General features: G+C 34.4%; 1 pseudogene; it reads left to right on the top strand.

The window, feature by feature from the left end:
• Positions 1–1,927: 1,927 nt before the first annotated feature.
• On the top strand, positions 1,928–2,437 carry LOC149240967 (pathogenesis-related protein PR-1 pseudogene; annotated as a pseudogene).
• Positions 2,438–19,210: the final 16,773 nt, after the last annotated feature.

The following is a 19,210-nucleotide window of genomic DNA, read 5'->3' as shown; positions in this document are numbered from 1 at the left end:
AGGCCGCAAAGACAGTAAAACCCAAAGGCCGCGAAGACAGTAAAACCCAAGTCGAACTTTCCAGCATCTCGAGGAGGAACAATTGGCCGCCGATGAGACCACCATAGCGCATGCTGACCACAGCTAAGACAAACCCTCAGTATTCAACCAGAATTCCATTAACTTATAATGTTCAAATAACCATGGACTCTTGCATGCAGGTAAGAGAAACCCTCAATATCTAACCAGAAGACAAACCCTCAGTATTCAACCAGAATGCCATTAACTTATAATGCTCAACTAACCATCGACTCTTGCATGCAGGCCACACAGTAGCCGAACTTACCAAATCCACACCAAGTGGGCAGGAACTCCACCGCAGACGAAAAATCGCACAGACTACAAGTAACAATACCCGGGCAGGCAGGAACTCTACCGCAGACCAAACATCGCACAGACTGCAGAGCTAAACAAGCAAGTAACAATACCAACCCAAATGCCGCGAAGACAGTAAAACACAAGCCGAACATTCCACCATCTCGAGGACGGACACCTGGCCGCCGATCAGACCACCAGACCGCATGCAACCACGTGCCCCTCACGCGCGCCACGTGCCATTCGCCTCGAACCATGCGAAGCGCGTAATAAGACCCCCAACCCTTTCCGCCCCGTAAACCTTAGTTCGACTTAGGAAATATGCCAAATATTTGCAAAAATCGCGTCGGTCAACCCAAAGTCAGCGATCTATCGATCGCTTATAGTCCCCACCAAGGACTAATAAAATATTTAAATATGTTTTTGATTTAATTTTGTTTTCAGCGAGATTGTAATATTAAAGTTAATTATTTAGAATGTGAAGACATTGTTATTAAGATATCTTTACACTGCAAAGGAAAATGTGCTTTTTTATTAACTATTTTATATCATAATATTTGATTATAGTAAAGTTTATGTGGCGTTAATAGTAATCAATATTTTCATTTATTTTTATTATTTTAAATTAGGTTTTAAAATACTTTTTGTTTAGCTAAAAGTAGGTTTGTATAGTATTATGTGTAAAATTTTGTCCATAATTAAATTTGAAATTTTGTTTTGTCTATAAAAAAAAATTAAATAATTATACAAAATATTTAAAAATATAAATTATTAAAAAAATTTAAATACTAAAAAATTTAGAAGTCATACTAAATCCTAAAATCCTTATTTAAAATGAATCTCTCCTGGTAATTACTCTACCTAATATTAACCAGTACTGACTTGAAAACTACATTCTGAACTGTATTAAAAAAATAACAAAAAAACCGAAAGAGCCAGAACTTATCAATCCTAATATATTTATTCCCCATGTAGCGAGGTCGACCTGCTACCACCTCTTGAATCATTTGGTGAACGATACCATATCTGCATTGTTTTTTTCTATTCAACACACATGAAATGATCCGCGATGGGTTTGTGATCGCTTCGCAAATCGTAAACGCGGCCCATGTCCCGTACACCCAAAGTCAAACAATGACCCACGCGTTCTCATTTTGTTCATAGTGTGGGCTCTACGCCAGATGCTGAATGATCCAAATATGCTCCCGCCATCTCTGCTCGAAGTTTAAAATAAAAATTGATATGATCTAGCCATGAATATCTATCTGTCCGCTTTTATGCCTTACATTTTCCGGTTGGGAGGATCTGATGTCTGCGATAGCTTATCCCGTGTATTTTACTGCTTACATTTGCGCCACAACCTACTATTTATCCACTCCTTCCTTCTTATTAAAATTATGTCTGGGTTTTCTATTAATTGTCTTCATTAACAGGATATAAACAAGCCAAGTGTAGGCAGATCTTATATTATTTCCTTCAGCCAGCCAACGAATTTTGGCTCTGCATTTTCAGGAAGATTTAGAGGCTACGTCTGTCCAGTACTAGCTGCAACTTTGTTATTGTTGGAATAAAAATGAGCCAGCTATCGTTTCTACTGGTTGTAGTAGCTGCCTTAAGCGTTGTAATCTGCAACCTACAAATGCTTGCAGAAGCAGGTACGAACATCAGTGAAACCATTCAAGGATTTGTTGTTCCGCAGAACGAGGCAAGAAAACAAGTGGGAATCCCTCCACTGAAATGGGATGTCAAGCTCGCAACTTATGCTCGTGTTTACGCAAGGGAAAGAAGAGGTGATTGCCTCCTTCAGCATTCCGAGGGTCCATTCGGAGAGAACATATTCTGGGGGAGTGGCAGAGACTGGAACGCTACAGAGGCAGTGGGTGCATGGGTAGATGAAAAGAAGTGGTATAACTATGAAAATAATAGCTGCAGCTCCGGTCAAGACTGCACCCACTACACTCAGATTGTTTGGAGAACAACAACTAAAGTTGGATGTGCCGTCATAAAATGTAACAGCGGTGACACGTTCATCACATGCAATTACTACCCTCCTGGAAACTATGTTGGAGCGAGACCATACTGAAACATTGGCGCCCACTGTTTAACATTCATTCTCCCGCTTGTATTTCTACCTTCTTCCATATTGTTTGTAAGATACTGGATCCTCATTTCATTCTCTTTTCAATACCATGTGTTTCTTTCTGAGGACCATTTGTATTCATTATAATAGTCATATTCTTCCAATCCATACGTATATTTCATTCTTTAAATGTAATCACAAATAAGATTGTCTGATGTTCATGTTGATTGAATAAGTTGCTGGAGCCTAATATTTTTCAAAACATCACTAATGAGTGCCATAATTTTCCAGTCCAAAAGTCATTATCAATTGTACTGCATACGGAAAAAAATACCATATGTGAACATGCTCTATTCTTATTATTATTTGTTAAATTTAATTGAATGACAGGCAAAGTTACAACGAATTACAAGGCCAGTTATCAGCAAACTTCAAAATAAAACCAAGTGGTGTATGACGAAGTAAAGCATGATGTAATGGCCCTTCAACAATATTAGATGACTTAGTTGGAACATGATCTACACAGCTACAAAAGTTGGCCCTGAGACCAGGGATGATAAATCAATGGATTTGAAATTCCGACGGTCTTACTCTGATCTCAAACGTGGGCGCAAATTTAAAATCTGATGAAATATTTTTTTACGGGCGTTCGTTGAGTTAATTGTTTGGCCTTCTCAAAATAATGTATGGGTTTCCCTTTGCGGCCTTTTACATCTCTCTCGGCAGCTGCGCGAGGGAACCGCCAATCATCACAAATAGATCGAAAACCTTTAACTGTAAAAGAAAAGTTTTAAAATATACTTTTTCATTCCTCTGAGTTTTTGTATTTTTACATTCTCACATATTAAATTTTTAATTCTTAATATATTTTCAAATTGTTTCATTAAAAGGTTTTATACAAATTTCACTAACTTAAATTTAATTTTTTTGTTTTATAATTAATTAATGTTACCAATGCTGCAACATCCGTTTATTTATCGATGAATCCCTCGTACCGTTGTTTCTATTAGTAACATAAATGTATTAGTATTTAGATGGAAAAAGTACACCGTCGTAATCTGAATGGATTGAACTCGCCGATTCCCTGGAATGACAAATGTACATATTGACAATTACATGGTGATTATGTGAATGTGTAGGGTTAAAAACCTTGTTCTATTTTTTTTATAACTTAAATATCTTTAATTTATATATTAATTATTTTTATCATTAATAATAATAATAATTTTTTTTTATGATTTTTTAAATTTTAACAAAGTAAAACTTATTGTAAAATAAGTGTAAGTTATCGGTTGTAATTTATATGGTTATGTTAGTTATATATTTTTTGATTTTGTGTGAATAATGATAACTTATATTTTAGCTCTTCACAATATTATTTATTACTATTTACATATTATATTTTATGTAAATCATATTGTTTCTTTTAGTTAGAAAAATTACATTGTGGGTATAATCTAAGAAAATCTTATTGGTCTCACTCTTACATTTATTAGCCATAAGGTAATTTCCCAAAAACATAGTTCATTGTCAAGAAACTTTGATGACTAAAACCTAGAGGACAGGGAAGCCCAAAAGACCAACAAACTTAGAAAGAAACCTATGCGCATTATGCATCATAGGATAAACTAGGTAACGAGAGAGTTCATAACTCACAATGAACATGTTTTTCCATGTGGGCCATTATAGCTTCCAAGTGATCCAACCTTTCTTGAAGATGGAACTTCCCTCTTTGGATAATTTTTAATCTGTCCTACATATACCATTGATATCTCTAGAGGTCATTCGTAAAATAAATGACCACATTTCTATCATAGTGTATGTCCCTAATCTATTATTCTAGGAGAATTTTGAGTTGATGAAGTCAATTTCCATTGTTGTCCTGCCCAAGATCAGGATCAAGAAAGCTAGGAGGGTTTATAAGATTTTGGTTGATGGCCTTTCCTTGGTTAGGAGCCTTCAGGTGTAGCCCGCTAACTTTGCCTCATTCCCCAACTCTCGTTCTTATCCTTGCACACTCATGCAAAATTAGGCACTTCTATTTAAAGTAACTGACTCTAAATCTAGGATAATTGCAGGACAAACAAAAATAGTTCTAGTCCACGCAAAGATACCATTGACAAGCCCAAATCAACAAAACGAAATTAACCCATTGACACAAATTATTCTAACCAATACACAAACCCCAACTACCATGCTAATATGACAATGCAAGCACCCATTAGCTAAGATGAAACTTGAGACCCTAGAGCCATAAATAATGAAATACAAGACCCTCCAGAAAATAGAAAATACTGAAATACCATGTTGATAATTAGTATCAACCTAAAAACTTTTTCTTATGCCACACCACCCCAAAAAAGGAATTAATAATGAGATTCAACACCAAAAAATAAACACATTTCCCTACAAACACCAAGACCACAACTGCATTTCGCCCATTAACGATCTACAAAGTTGAGAAAACCCATCTGGGTGCAACAACATTTAAGAATTAAAACCAATCTGGATTACCCACATTACCTTACTCTAACGCAAATATTCTAGCGGTAGGCACTGCTCCCCGTCCAGTGAGCTAAGAAAAACTCCCAATTCAAGTTGTCCTGAATCTGGTCAAAGACTAAAATTCATGGAAGGGAAAATAATAGGATCCTAGACAATGTACACTAAAGTCTAGAGAAAATTGCATGCTATAGATGGAAACCCATAATAGACTGTTGCCAACAATCTATGACCATATCCTGTAGACACCAACCAAAACCTATACAAGCATAGACCACCCCTACAATCCAATTCATTGGGATGAGGACTCAACATCCAGTAGACGCACAGTGCTTCTCTTCACAGCATAGCTTCATACCAAAACCAAACTAAGGATTTAACTCTCATTCACATAACAATCTTAATTATTACATGTTTGAGGGAATTATGGAGGAGTGCCACGCCCCCCACCTTAGATACCAAGGAGGTTGGGAGGGTGGCAAGAACCCTCCAAAATACTCCCTTGTTTCAATTCTTCCACCCATTTCAAGGACTCTCAATCATTCTCCAGAATAATATGCATATGAATATACCAACTATATCATAATGGGCTGTAATGACGTATGAGAATGATGATAATATTTGTTGAATCCAAGATACTATGAGTTCCAATTTCTAGCTTTCGATGACTTTGGCTACTAGGGTACCATAAATAATTTTTTGAATAGTTGATACTACTAGTTGGGACTCTCCATCCACTTGTATATTAGAAAATCCTTCTTCCCTTGCAATCCTCAAGACTCTTTCTAGGGAAATGAATACAATCACATTATTACTAGTGAAACCACAATTACCAACATAGATGCTAAATGTATTCCTAGACCAATCTCGAAATATTCCTCCATACCTAGCCAAACCTTGGTTTCCTTTACAATCCCCATCAAATTTTAATTTAATGAATCTAAGGGGTGGAAGAGAAACAATTTGGTGATGACCCTTGAATCCATGGGATTCTAGTCCTACCATGAAGTATTCATTCCTATTGTCAGTTAACCTTCCAATCCCCTAAAAGTCATGACTTTGATATGATAGTCCCCTTAAAATTTTGTTTGACGAGTTTCCATTTGAAATTTAGTGAGGACCTTTGATCCTTGAAGATAAGTCGATTCCACTCCTTCCAAACAATCCAGAGTATGAAACCGACCACTAAGGCCCAAGCTTTATTGAAAACTAGGTTGTTGTAAAGCACTCAACACCAATCATCTAGAGTATTTCCTAGACTATTTTGTGATTTATCCAGATGTTCAAATAACTAAATTTCTATGCTATTTAATATAATTGAAAAATATATTATTTATTTAACAAAATAAATAAAGGCAACACAACATCTCCAGGCTCTTCCCTAAACATGAAGTGACTTTCTAGGGCCATGAATAGGTTGTAATTATCATTTTCAATCTTTTTTGGATGTCTTGTCAATATATTTTACTTCTAGGGTGATTTATAAGGTAGTATAGTAATATAATTTTGGGAAAAATGTAATGGATATTGTTTTGTTTAAGAAAACAAACTGAACTATCAACAATTACAATGGAAAGAAAAATATTTTATAATTTTATACCACCTTTAGACTAAACATCGCAACTGCCTTCGAGTCAACACAAAATAACCATTTCATTTAAGAAATAATATTAAAATTATATGTTGTTTTGTAGGAAATTTGATGAATATGTCTTCTTTGTTTTGCTTGATATATTGAGAAAATACAACTTTTTTCATCCATTAATAGTGAAGATATAGGAGCCAAAAGAAATGACACGCTGAAAATCACTACATGAAAATAGTAAATTGGGGCCTCAATCAACCATTTAACTCAATTTACCTTTTTTTTTTTTTATAAGTTTCCTATTAATAAACAAGTTCATCTTCCGCAATCTATAAGCTTGAGGAAATCCTTGATCTTGACCTGTATCCACGTGATCCAACTTATTGTGCTTTTGAGAGTAGAAAAATAGTTACCAAAGGAAATCATAACCATCCCCCCAAGCTTGATGTAAACATTACAACATAGTAACCATGTATTGGAGAAAAATAAACACGATAAAAGGATGGACTAACTACACTAAACATGAAAACGATTACCTATAAAATTTTCTTGAAGATAATTTCAAAGAATGTGAAATATATAGAAGAGGGCTGCTACAAAATTTTGCAAATTCAACAATTGAACAATTACTTCTAGGGAAGCATGAGTTATGTGCAACAAAAATATCATATCGATATCTGATATGTATACTATGAGAATATACTGAGACTAATTTGAATCTTACTTTGAAACTATAATGTCTTGGTTGGCTTCATTAAAACAGGGATTTAAACAACAACACTAAAAAGAAGCTAGTATTTTCTTCCTTCATGTTTATTCTCTAACAACTCTTTTACTAGAAGAGGATGAATATCAAGTAAAAAACAGATACTTCCAATCATCATTGTTGTAAGAATAACCATTCGACTACACCATAATCCATGTGCAATTAAATGATATACAAACATACAAGACAAACAACACACACAATAACTACAAGAGAGCTATTAACATGCGCATAAAGCATTTTAACTATTGTTGAGATATTATTTCACTATTCAAATATTCAATAATAAAGACTAATCATTAAAAGCAACATTATATATTCTATTATAAAATTATTTGAATAGATAGTTAAGATAAATCTATTGGCTTATTGATAACAAAAAAAAAGTATATCAAGAATATCATTTTAGGATTGAGAAGCTACTCATACAAAGTGTCCTCTCCCCAAGTCAGGACCTCATTCTTATTGGAAGTAGAGTATGAATAACCCATGGTGGTGCTAGATTGTCTCCTAAATAGCCCATTGAGATTTGGCCCTACGACAAACCCCATTGAAGTCAACACACGAACATAATTACATATTAAAACTTGTAAGAAATGAAATTGAATGCAAAGGGGGGATTTCCCGTTATAGTTTAGATAAAGATGTTGTCTACCGAGGTCACAATTTCACCTGGACTGTGAATTTCTTAATGGAATCCCGTGAAAAAATCTTTAAAAATTCTGAATATGGGAGTGTTTAAGTCATTTTTTGGGTGGCAGAAGTGGATTTAGCACCACCAAGAACCCCTAGGGGACCCAAAATCCTGAACTTAACAACTGTAACCCAAACTTACAAAAATTTCAACTAAATTTCCTCAAAATCATGACGAAATTTTCTATTGTTTTTTGGTAAAATTTGTGGCCTATTTAGACTATGTGTTACATAAACCCTAAATTGATCCACACCATCTAGAATGGCGTCACGGTTTGTTCTAGATGGTGTGGATCAATTTAGGGTTTATTTATCCACACCCTTGACCTAATCTAATCTGTAGGAGCAAGTAAAAACCGTAATACTAATGAACGATCAAGAGGGAGAATTTATGAAATAAAGAAAATATCACAAACCTTGTACTTCTGAGCTTAGATTTCATATAAAAATGGTATTATGCATACAATCAAACTTAACCTCCATATTATTAAATTGTACATATATACAAGAGTTGAAGTATTCGACAAATAGACTATAGGGATTGGTATATATGCTTGCATACCTTGTTTATGTCCAACTCCCTTATCCACTGTATGGAATTATGCACATTTGGTCTTGAATATCTTCTCTCTAGACTTTGTGTCTCCAAGAGGATCCTCTGAGATTTCGGCCATTGATGGGAGTTGTGATTGCGATGAAAGAAGGGTGGATTGCTTCACAAGTGCATAAATATTAATGGGAAGACACATTACCCGCTTGTATTATATATATTCATCTCTACCTCACTTCTATGCTTCTATAGACTCTATATTTAACCTCGATGACTAATATTGTGTTTCCAAAGTCCTCATTAAATACAATTTCTGGAAGAAAGAGAAATCTATAGGGCTTACCATAACATAACATGAGTTGGCATGCAATGCAGAACTCATTTGTGGCTAGTTAGGTGCCTTACAAATGATTCATGTGAAACAAGAATATGCTAGAATTCATTACAATACAAATCAAAGAAGGAAAGGAGGTTGTGTTACTTTTTGTTCGAAGATACTAGTGAAATTTAGAGATATTAGCAAATAATCAAAGAAGGAAAGAAGGTTATGTTATTTCTTTCATTCAGAGAGTTATCATTGAAGTAGGAGGTTCTACAAACTAATTTCAATGAAGTTTCTAATTAAAACCCTAAAATCCTGAGCTCAATGAATTATTATTTATCCTTGGGAGAGACTCAACATAGTGAACCTTTCAAATTCACAATTCAAGCCCCCAGATAAGCTTTTATATATATAATTTCTTTATGATCGTGATGATTGCACTTTTCAAAAAAACATTGATTACCAATAAAATGAATGACAACCACTATCATATATCATATATCAATCTAATAATGCTTACTCAATTGTGAAATCAAAATTGAGGTTGAGAATTTTTCAAGTATATAATTATTGATTAGAAGGAAATAATTACCAAGATAAGAAAGAATTCAACAATATTATTATTGTTATTATTAATGTATTTTTCAACAAAACATTGATTACCAATAAAATGAATGACAACCGCTATCATATATCAATCTAATAATGTTTACTCAATCGTAAAATAGAAATTAAGGTTGAGAATTCAAGTATATAATTATTGATTATAAGGAAATAATTACCGAGATACAAATATAAGAAAGAATTCAACAATATTATTATTATTATTATTATTATTATTAACAAGGAGCCACTGTTGTGGCGCTAGTCCCTGCCGGTTAACAGAACAGTTTGGTGAGTTATTATTATGAGATTTAATTTGTGTTCAATTTGCATTATCATCAGAGCTGGTTTGCATTACTTGTGTGTTGTAGGCATGCTTACTTGTATTAAGATTTAGTGAATTGGATAACGAATTGTTGTATGGACTTTTTGACTTTGTGCAAAGAGTGAAATATAATGAACTTTGCATTTGTTAAATAAGAATTGTGATAAATGTAAGATTAGTTTTAGATGTAATTTTCCAATGTGTCATGATTTAAAAAATGTTTAGATTAATAATTAAAATGTAATAAAATTTTACAATTTTGTTATCTTTTTACATTTGAATATTATGAAAATATTCATAAAATGATAATGAGCAAATAAACATTATTATGAATATAAATTTGTTAATTAAATTCGTGGTGGAGAGTGTTCAATATTTAGATAAATCATTCTCGAAAGTCAAAGAAGAACTTAAGCATTTAAAAATTATGGAGTCTTGAACCCATGATTGAAAGATTAGATATCTAGTAACATATTTGGACATGAGTGATACCATTCAGGTTAATGTCAATGATTGGGGAATTATTCCATGGTCAAAAGAACAAAAGATATATTTATTTAAAAATATTGTTTATCATAACTTTATTGTGAACATTAAATTTGTTCAATTACTAATTAGCAAAGAAAATAAACCCTGCATCTAATTTCTAATTAGTAATTTGTTGCATTTAATTAATAATTTGTTGTGATGCAAAAGGACATGACTTTTGGTCTTTTTTATAGTTTTGGGTTAGTAAAAATAGCATCTAAGTACAATAGCAAAGTAATTTTGATAATTTTATTTTATAAATTAAAAACCAAAATAAACAGATTAAAATTAAAAAAACATTTAAACTTTACGAGTTAATATGTAAGTTGATCATGATCTGCAAGAAAAAATTCATTATCTTTTGGTGTTGTATACTCTTGCTTTCTGCAATGTCTGTGTTCCATTTAAGTAAGTTAGTTTTTTATTGAAATTTTTTCGAAGTATGATGAAAGGACTTACGTCACAGATAAACAGATGCCATTAAACATAGTTGTTTTTCTATTTTGTGATTATCTTAATTAGGGAGTATAGTTTAATATAATTGATTTATTTGGCATAACATAAGCATAGCAGGTATGATGACATATAGAATGACGAAAAATGCTATAATTGAAAATAATAAAAGAATGGAGATTGACTATACCACTTCAAATTACTCTATTTATTAGTTAGAAATAATGTTTTGACAGCTTGATTTTTTAAAACTTATTATGTTATTAAAATTTATACCTGGTGACAAGAAAGGCTTACCTTGGCATAAGCTAATTATTGCAGGTTAATACAACTGGGAGAAATGATATTACATGTTATAAATTATGAAAATCATATTCAATTAATAGTGTTTTAAAAAATACATAAAAGTTCATTTCAATGTGGGAATCTTTTTATTCAAGGAATTTTATTTCTTTGTGATTGGAAGTGTAATCTTTCCATTATGAATACTGAATAATAAAAATATTATAGGAAATTTATACTTAGTTAAAACTATAAATAATTTAATACTTATAATCAAATATGAATAGATAACCAGTATTTAATATTATATGGGTAATTTAAATGATAAAATGCATTATTTATTTAAACATCAAAGATAGAGTGTGATATTATAATTAAATAAAAACAAATAATAATAATATTTTTATATTGGATCAGAGATATTTAAATTTAATTATAATTGGCATGTTTATCATGATTAATAATAGTAAAAAGTGTTTAATCACAATTAACATGGTTGTGATGCTAATGCATGGTCATCTCGCTAATCCATGGTCAAAATGGTCAATCATCATTAAAATGGTGAATGATGGTAAAGCGTGCCCAATGTAGTTAACAAATATTAAAAATAAACAAACCCAACTATTAAATAAATGAGTTCAAGTAACTAAATATAGTAGATAGAAAATGGTGAATGATGGTAAAGCATGACCAACATGGCTATCAAATATTAGAAACAAACAAACCCAAATATTAGATAAATGATTTCAAGTAACTAAATATAGTAGATAGTAATTTATATTTATGAAACTTGTTCAAATTGAATTATAACATTGATTTTGTACATGAAATCAAATATATAACACATAAAGAGCCTAATTTATTAAACATTAGCATAATGAATCAAGAGCCATAGAGACAAAATAAAAACTGCCAATGCCAATTTTTATTAACTAATAATTAATGCAACATTCCACTAGATGAATGTTCAAATACAAGATGATCATTTAAGAACATAGGATTTGTGCTGTAACATTTTGTCATTCTGTCAATACAATGTCATTTTGTCAGCAATGACAACACTTCATTCCAAGTCTGCATGTTTCAAAAATTTTAGTTGAAGGGGATCCCATGGAATTTGCAGAAATTTATGCTTCTTTATACCAGCTTAGCTGCTGAATTTTAACAAGATCATTTCCAGACTTTCCTAGAACGGCTGCAACTGTGCGTTCAGATGTTACAAGTTCAACTGTAGTTTTTGTGATAAGATCACCAGCTACTGTCACACTGCCAAAGGTGATATACAATGCCAGGGACATTAGTACATAAATAGTGATCAGCAAAACCATCATGATAGCAGCAATTGACAAAACTTTGCAAATGTTGTGTACCTTTCAAATATGGCAGAAGTTCGTTGACGAAGAATTGGGTCCTCAAACTCGGAGAAATTGCCAATACTGTTTATATTGCGATTTCACTGAATTTTGAAACAAAGCATATAGTTAGTACTACAGGGGTTGGTGTTTGTAGACAGATTTATGGTTAATTATCTTAAATAGAAATTTAATTATAGCAAGGAATCTGCTTTTGTTCTAAGAAATCAAAATCAAAAAGTAGCAACAGAGGGACAGTAGACGAATTGTTGGCAAATGTTGGAAAATGTCGGAGGGAGATAAAGAACTGCATACAAAATGGGTGCACTTGTTTGCTGTGGATTGCCTGAAATTTCAATAAGTGCTTCAGATTTTCCTGGTCTAACTTCAAGAAGATTAACTTTGGCATGAGAAATCTGACCATACAAAGAAAACATGATCAGTAAATAAAGTGACTTCATAGCAAGGCATCAAAAATTGAGCTTGTACTGTAGTGCTCTTGTGGGCGGACAATTGTCCCTCGTCGAGATCCTGGAAAGTTACTCGACTTGGGTTTTACGCTGTTTGCGCCCGTTGGGTTATTATCGTTACTTGGTTGTTTAGCTATGCAGTTTGTGTGATTTTTCATGGTTATTTGAGCATTATAAGTTAATGGAATTCTGGTTGAATACTGAGGGTTTGTTTTAGCTGTGGTCGGCATGCACTGTGGTGGTCTAATCGCCGGCCAGCTGTCCCTCCTCGAGATGCTGGAAAGTTCGGCTTGGGTTTTACTGTCTTCGCGACCTTTGGGTTGGTATTGTTACTTGCTTGTTTAGCTCTGCAGTCTGTGCGATTTTTCATCTGTGGTGGAGTTCCTGCCTACTCGGGTTTTATGGAAATTTCGGTAAATGTCTGCGTGAAGCTGTGATTCTTGGTTGTATTGTTTAGAGGTTAAGTTCGGCTACTGCATTATAAGTTAATGGCATTCTGGTTAAATACTGAGGGTTGATGTTACCTGCATGCAAGAGTCCATGGTTATTTGAGCATTATAAGTTAATGGCATTCTGGTTAAATACTGAGGGTTTCTCTTACCTGCATGGCTTTTATGAGCGATATAACCTAAGTCGAACCAAGGTTTTGGGGGTGGAAAGGTTGGTTTTGGGGGTGGAAAGGTTTTTGGGTCTTATTGGGGACCTCGCATGGTTCGAGGTGAAGGGCACGTGGTCCAGTGACTCCCAAGCGGATGTGTAACGTTGGTATGAATCATGCCCTGTTCGCGCCCTTTGGGTTATTATTGTTACTTGGTTGTTTAGCTCTGCAATCTCTGCGATTTTTCGTTTGTAGTTGTTGTATTGTCTGCGGTGAAAACACAATGTGGTTTCTGCCTGCCGTGATATTGTGGGCTTCTCTTAGCTACATGGGTTTTATGGAAATTTCCGTAAATGTCAGTTTCGACCACCATTTTTGGCCGAGACGACATGGGTGAAGCTATGGTTCTTGGTACAGATTGAGTGGCGGTCTTTTGTAGTTTGAACTGTTTTTGCAGATGAAGAGCTAAATAAATTGGGGTTTTTGAACTGTTTGAAATGTTAAAATGTTGAAGATTGCAGTGTCTTTTGTAACTGCACGGTTTCCTATCCTAGGCGTGTATTCAAGATAGTAAATAGACTATAAAAGAAACAATGACTTCAAGTTGTTAAAACCTATAACTTCAAACTAATAAAATTTGAAATCTTAATATTATAAATAATAATGACGTAATTTAATAACATTGGCATGAAAAATATTTATAAGCAAAATATTTCTAACATTCTCTAACTAGTTATAATTCTATATTTGAATGAGATAATGATCCAACAATTATGAAAAGGTGATTCAAATTTCACAACTATCTCTCTTTTTATGGCGATTCAAGGAATAGATAGTGTGATCAAATCAACTATGGTGTTACGGTGGTGGAAATCTATAAGACTAAAACACATGCCTAAGATGGCTTGTTGCAGCTTTGCAATGTTGATGAGATCTCTTTTGATTTGCAAAAATAATTTATTAGAAAGTGAGTATTGTACATACCTGAACCAACTGATTAGTTTCGAAAGCACACTGAGGAAGCTGTTCTCTTTGTAATATTCTAATATTGGCAGCTGTTGTGTGCCTCATATCAGAAGTTAGTGCAACACCCCTGCCAATTAGACAACACAATTTCAAAATAAGATCAAGTTGTTGAAACGTACTTTATCATATGCAATCCTATTACTGGTTACAGAACTGTATCTGCGATCAAACTTCAGATTCACGCTAACTAGCTAAACATGAGAATGCAGAAGGAGAGATCAAAAGTGTGAGGCTACAAAGTCATAAACTTCTGAAACAAGGCTTGCAGCACGTGCTTTTCAATGAGATCTAATAGAAACATTGGCTGAAAATATTGCACAATGTTGAGGATGTAGGCAATTATGAGATTGGTATTGTTTTAGTATATAACAAAGGGGAAAAATGGTGCAACAAAATGCAAACAACCGACTAGAAATTTTAGGGATGGGTTTCATAAAAAGGTTTAAGTCCCCTTTCCGAAGTACTCCAAAGGTAGCTTCTGCATACACGACACTGTGTGTGAAGTGCACTTCAAATCATATAAAAAATGAAATGGGTTGAGGTAAACTTACTGCTTGGACATTCTTTATCATGCTTATTTTAAAAGCTTGCATCATTTTATTTATTATTTCTAAATAACTATGTGTCATGATCTTTCTTTTTTTATTCTCGAGTCAAATGAATGCAATTAAACTAAAACAGAATGCACACAGAATCCAGATTAACACATAGGAAAGTTCTAGATACATATATGAAAAACCAACTGAAGCACAAAATAAACGTACTTTCACGTTGAACTCTGACCGGTTCTGTTTTAGAAGATAAAGAATTGCAAAAAAGTCATTTGTATCTATATCCGAATCCAACAGAATTTGATGCGGTGCTCCATGTGATGGAAAAATTTGACAACTTAGGTAAGCTAACAGAAATATTTGGGAAAGAATAAAAACACGTGACATCATCATGATGCTCTCTCACGAGCTGCACTTTATATCATCAACTGCAGTTGCTCATGCAAATAAACTAGTTGAGTCAAAACAATACTCAAATTATGCAAGACTGAAATAACATGGAAGTGTAACCTAAAACATCTCAATTCAATTTTGCATGTAATAATATCTTGATCCATAAATAAAACAAAGATGTCTGGATATGGTATTTGCAAAAAAAGCTGAAATACTTGCAAACAGAAAGAAGCATCAAATACTTGCAGATTGTACTTGCCTTATGTGAGCAGGGAGCAACACAATTTCAAAATAAGATCAAGCTGCTCAAAGGTATTTTATCATATGCAATGCTATTACTGGTTGCAGAACTGTATCTGCGATCAAACTTCAGATTCGCGCTAACTAGCTAAACATGACAATGCAGAACCATATTCATATTCCTTTTGCATTTGTTCTGGATGTGAAGAGCAGCATGTTCCTGCATTTTGTAATCTGTAGAACAAATAGTTAGTTAGAATAAAATGATAGCATTGTAAATTGAAGAGAGGACATATTTGAGAGAAAACATGTTAAGGAGTTATGTGAACTAAGGTTTCTTGTGCAAGCCTTATATCATGTACAATGTGTCAAAAGCTTGTTTAACATTAAAAAGAGTATTTGATTGACTAAAGCTGTATAAGAGTAAAACAGATCTCTAACATGGCTTGTTCCAGGTTCCCAATCTTGACAACATCTCTTTTAATTTGCAAAAATAATTTATTAGAAACTCAGTATTGTATATACCTAAACCAACTGATCAGTTTCGAAAGCATACTGAGGAAGCTGTTCTCTTGGCAATATTCTAATATTGGCAGCTGTTGTATGCATCATTTCAGAAGTCACTGCAGCAATGCTGCTAATTAGAGAACAAAATTTCAAAATAAGATCAAGCTATTCGAACGTACTTTATTTAATATTAAAAGGAGTATTTGATTGACTAAAGTTGTATAAGACTAAAACACATGCCTAACATGGCTTCTTGCAGCTTTGCAATGTTGACAAGATCATTTTTGATTTGCAAAAACAATTTTTTTTTTTTTCTCTGTAAGACTAGGCTATTTATATTACAAAAAATTCAAAAATTACAGCAAAAATTACACCAGGGCCGTGGCCCTGCATCTCCAGAGAGATTTTTCCCCATAATAGACCTTTTAGGGCAGCATCATTACAAAATTGGGACATCTGAATCGACATAGCCAGCATTTGAATCGACACAATAAACATGTAAACCGCCACGATGGACATATGAACCGACACGATGGACACATAAACCAGCACGATGGACACATAAACTGACACGGTGGACATATAATCTGGCATGGTTGACACATAGACAAACCGACAGAGAGAGCAGTAAATCGACAAAGAGCATGAAAGACAAACAGAGAGTTGCTTTCCTGGCAGCGAAAGACAGAGTGATGGAAGTGCTAATCCTCATCGGTTGTATGAGGCTCATCCTTCGCTGGTCCTTTGAGTTTCTGTGATTCCTCCATGTCCGAGCGCAGCGACCTCTGAACCGGCTCACTGGGGCCAGCATCCGCAGCTTGAGTGGCTTGGGGAGAGTCTGCTCTGGTTGGCCGCCGCATATCAACCGTGGGAACTTGCATGTCAACCACTGGCACATTCAGGTTGTCCAAAGGCCCCCTGAGATTGCTGCAGTGTTCCACCATGACTGAGATAATGAGAGTGTTGTTCTCCAGAGTGCAGGGGATCCGGTAGCGAACAGCCAGATGTTCCACATGACTGCAGTCCGAAATTTCTCCCCACCCACGCACATTGTCGTGGCCTACAAGTCTGTTCGAGCCTCTGTTATGCTCAGAAGTGATTTCCACCGAGGAGGACGGCGAATTGACTGGTCGCTGAGTAGCAGAGCGACCCCTGTAACCGCCATGGCGACTGCTCATTCTAGGCCTCTCTCTTTGCATCTTCGAATTACCATTCAGACAAGAATTCCTCTGAGTAATTTTGCACTGAGCCAGAGAATGTTCCGTCTCTGCCAGCTTCTGCTCGGATCGCTTGCAGGAATGAAGACAGGCGACATGGGGTGCGAAAATATTGAGTGCCATTTGCCTCGATCGCTGCTGCACATTGAATGCCGTCTGAACCAGCAGTAAAACCCAAATAACTATACCTCCCATCGTATTTAATTCACCTGCGTTCTGGTATGTCATGCCTCGTCCGAGCTTACACCTACCCATGTGACGAGCCACACCTGACACCTGCCCTTCACGCTGCATAGTCACCCGCATCCGGGATTTGCAAAAACAATTTATTAGAAAGTGAGTATTGTATATACCTGAACCAAGTGATCAGTTTCGAAAGCACACCGAGGAAGCTCTCCTCTTTGTAATACCCTAATATTGGTAGCTATTGTGTTCCTCATATCAGAAGTCAGTGCAGAACCCCTGCCAATTAGACAACACAATTTCAAAATAAGATCAAGCTGCTGAAAGGTATTTTATCATATGCAATTCTATTACTGGTTAGAGAACTGTATCTGCCACCAAACTTCAGATTCATGCTAACTAGCTAAACATGAAAATGCAGAACCATATTCATATTACTTTTGCATTTGTTCTGGACGTGAAGGCCAGCATGTTCCTGCATTTTGTAATCTGTAGAACAAACAGTTAGTTAGAATAAAATGATAACATTCTAAATTGAAGAGAGGACATATTTGAGAGAAAACATGTTAAGGAGTTATGTGAACTAAGGCTTCTTCTGCAATACTTATAGCTGTATAAGAGTAAAACAGATCTCTAACATGGCTTGTTCCAGTTTTCCAATCTTGACGAGCTCTGTTTTAATTTGCAAAACAATTTATTAGAAACTCAGTATTGTATATACCTGAACCAACTGTTTAGTTTCGACAGCACACTGAGCAAGGCGTTCTCTTGGTAATATTCTAATATTGGCAGCTGTTTTGTGCTTCATTTCAGAAGTCATTGCAGCAGTGTTGCTAATTGGACAACAAAATTTCAAAATAAGATCAAGTTGCTCAAAGGTACTTTATCACATGCAATCCTATTACTAGTTACAGAACTGTATGTGTCATCAAACTTCATATTCATGTTAACTAGTTAAACATGGCAATGCACAAGAAGAGATCAAAATCATGAACCTACAAAGTCATAAACTTCTGAAATAAGGTTTGGACTTCAAATGATATAAAAAATGAAATGGGTTCAGATAAACTTACTAGTTTGAAATTCAGCATTGAGTCCGAGCAAGAATACCAATGGAATGAATGGAAGCTACCAGAAATGTATATCAGTCATTGTGTCCTTTTTGCTTTGTAGATTGGAAACCATGTGAGCATTCTTCAGATTGTAAACTGCAAATCATGTCACCAGTCTCCAGATATATGGCATATTCACATGGTCTGTGGGATAAATTCTTTCCTGTTAATGTTACTAGATTTTATGCAAAGCAGTTACCCTGTAGCATTTGTTTTGAAAATATAACTCTACGTTTGAATTTGAATCAGATGTGTTTAGGAACATGGAAAAGATTTAAGCAAATTGCAGAGCTAACAGTAAACAGAAACACAGGTAATATAAAACAAAACCTTTCGAGCCCAAAACTTTCATTTGGCTTAAGGTTATAATGCTATTATAATGGAAAATCATGTGGATCAAGCAACGGTCAGTAATTGATCGATTGCATATAGTCCCAGGGAAGGACTAATAATACCAAATGCATTATGTCATAATTCCATTTTCAAACAACATATATTCATTTTAAAGTCCATATATT

The sequence above is a fragment of the Pinus tabuliformis genome, chromosome 8 (assembly GCF_031772625.1).
Source record: "Pinus tabuliformis cultivar Carrire ecotype Pingquan chromosome 8, CPIR1, whole genome shotgun sequence".
Taxonomy (NCBI): Eukaryota; Viridiplantae; Streptophyta; class Pinopsida; order Pinales; family Pinaceae; genus Pinus; species Pinus tabuliformis.
This window is presented reverse-complemented; position numbering and strand designations above follow the sequence as displayed.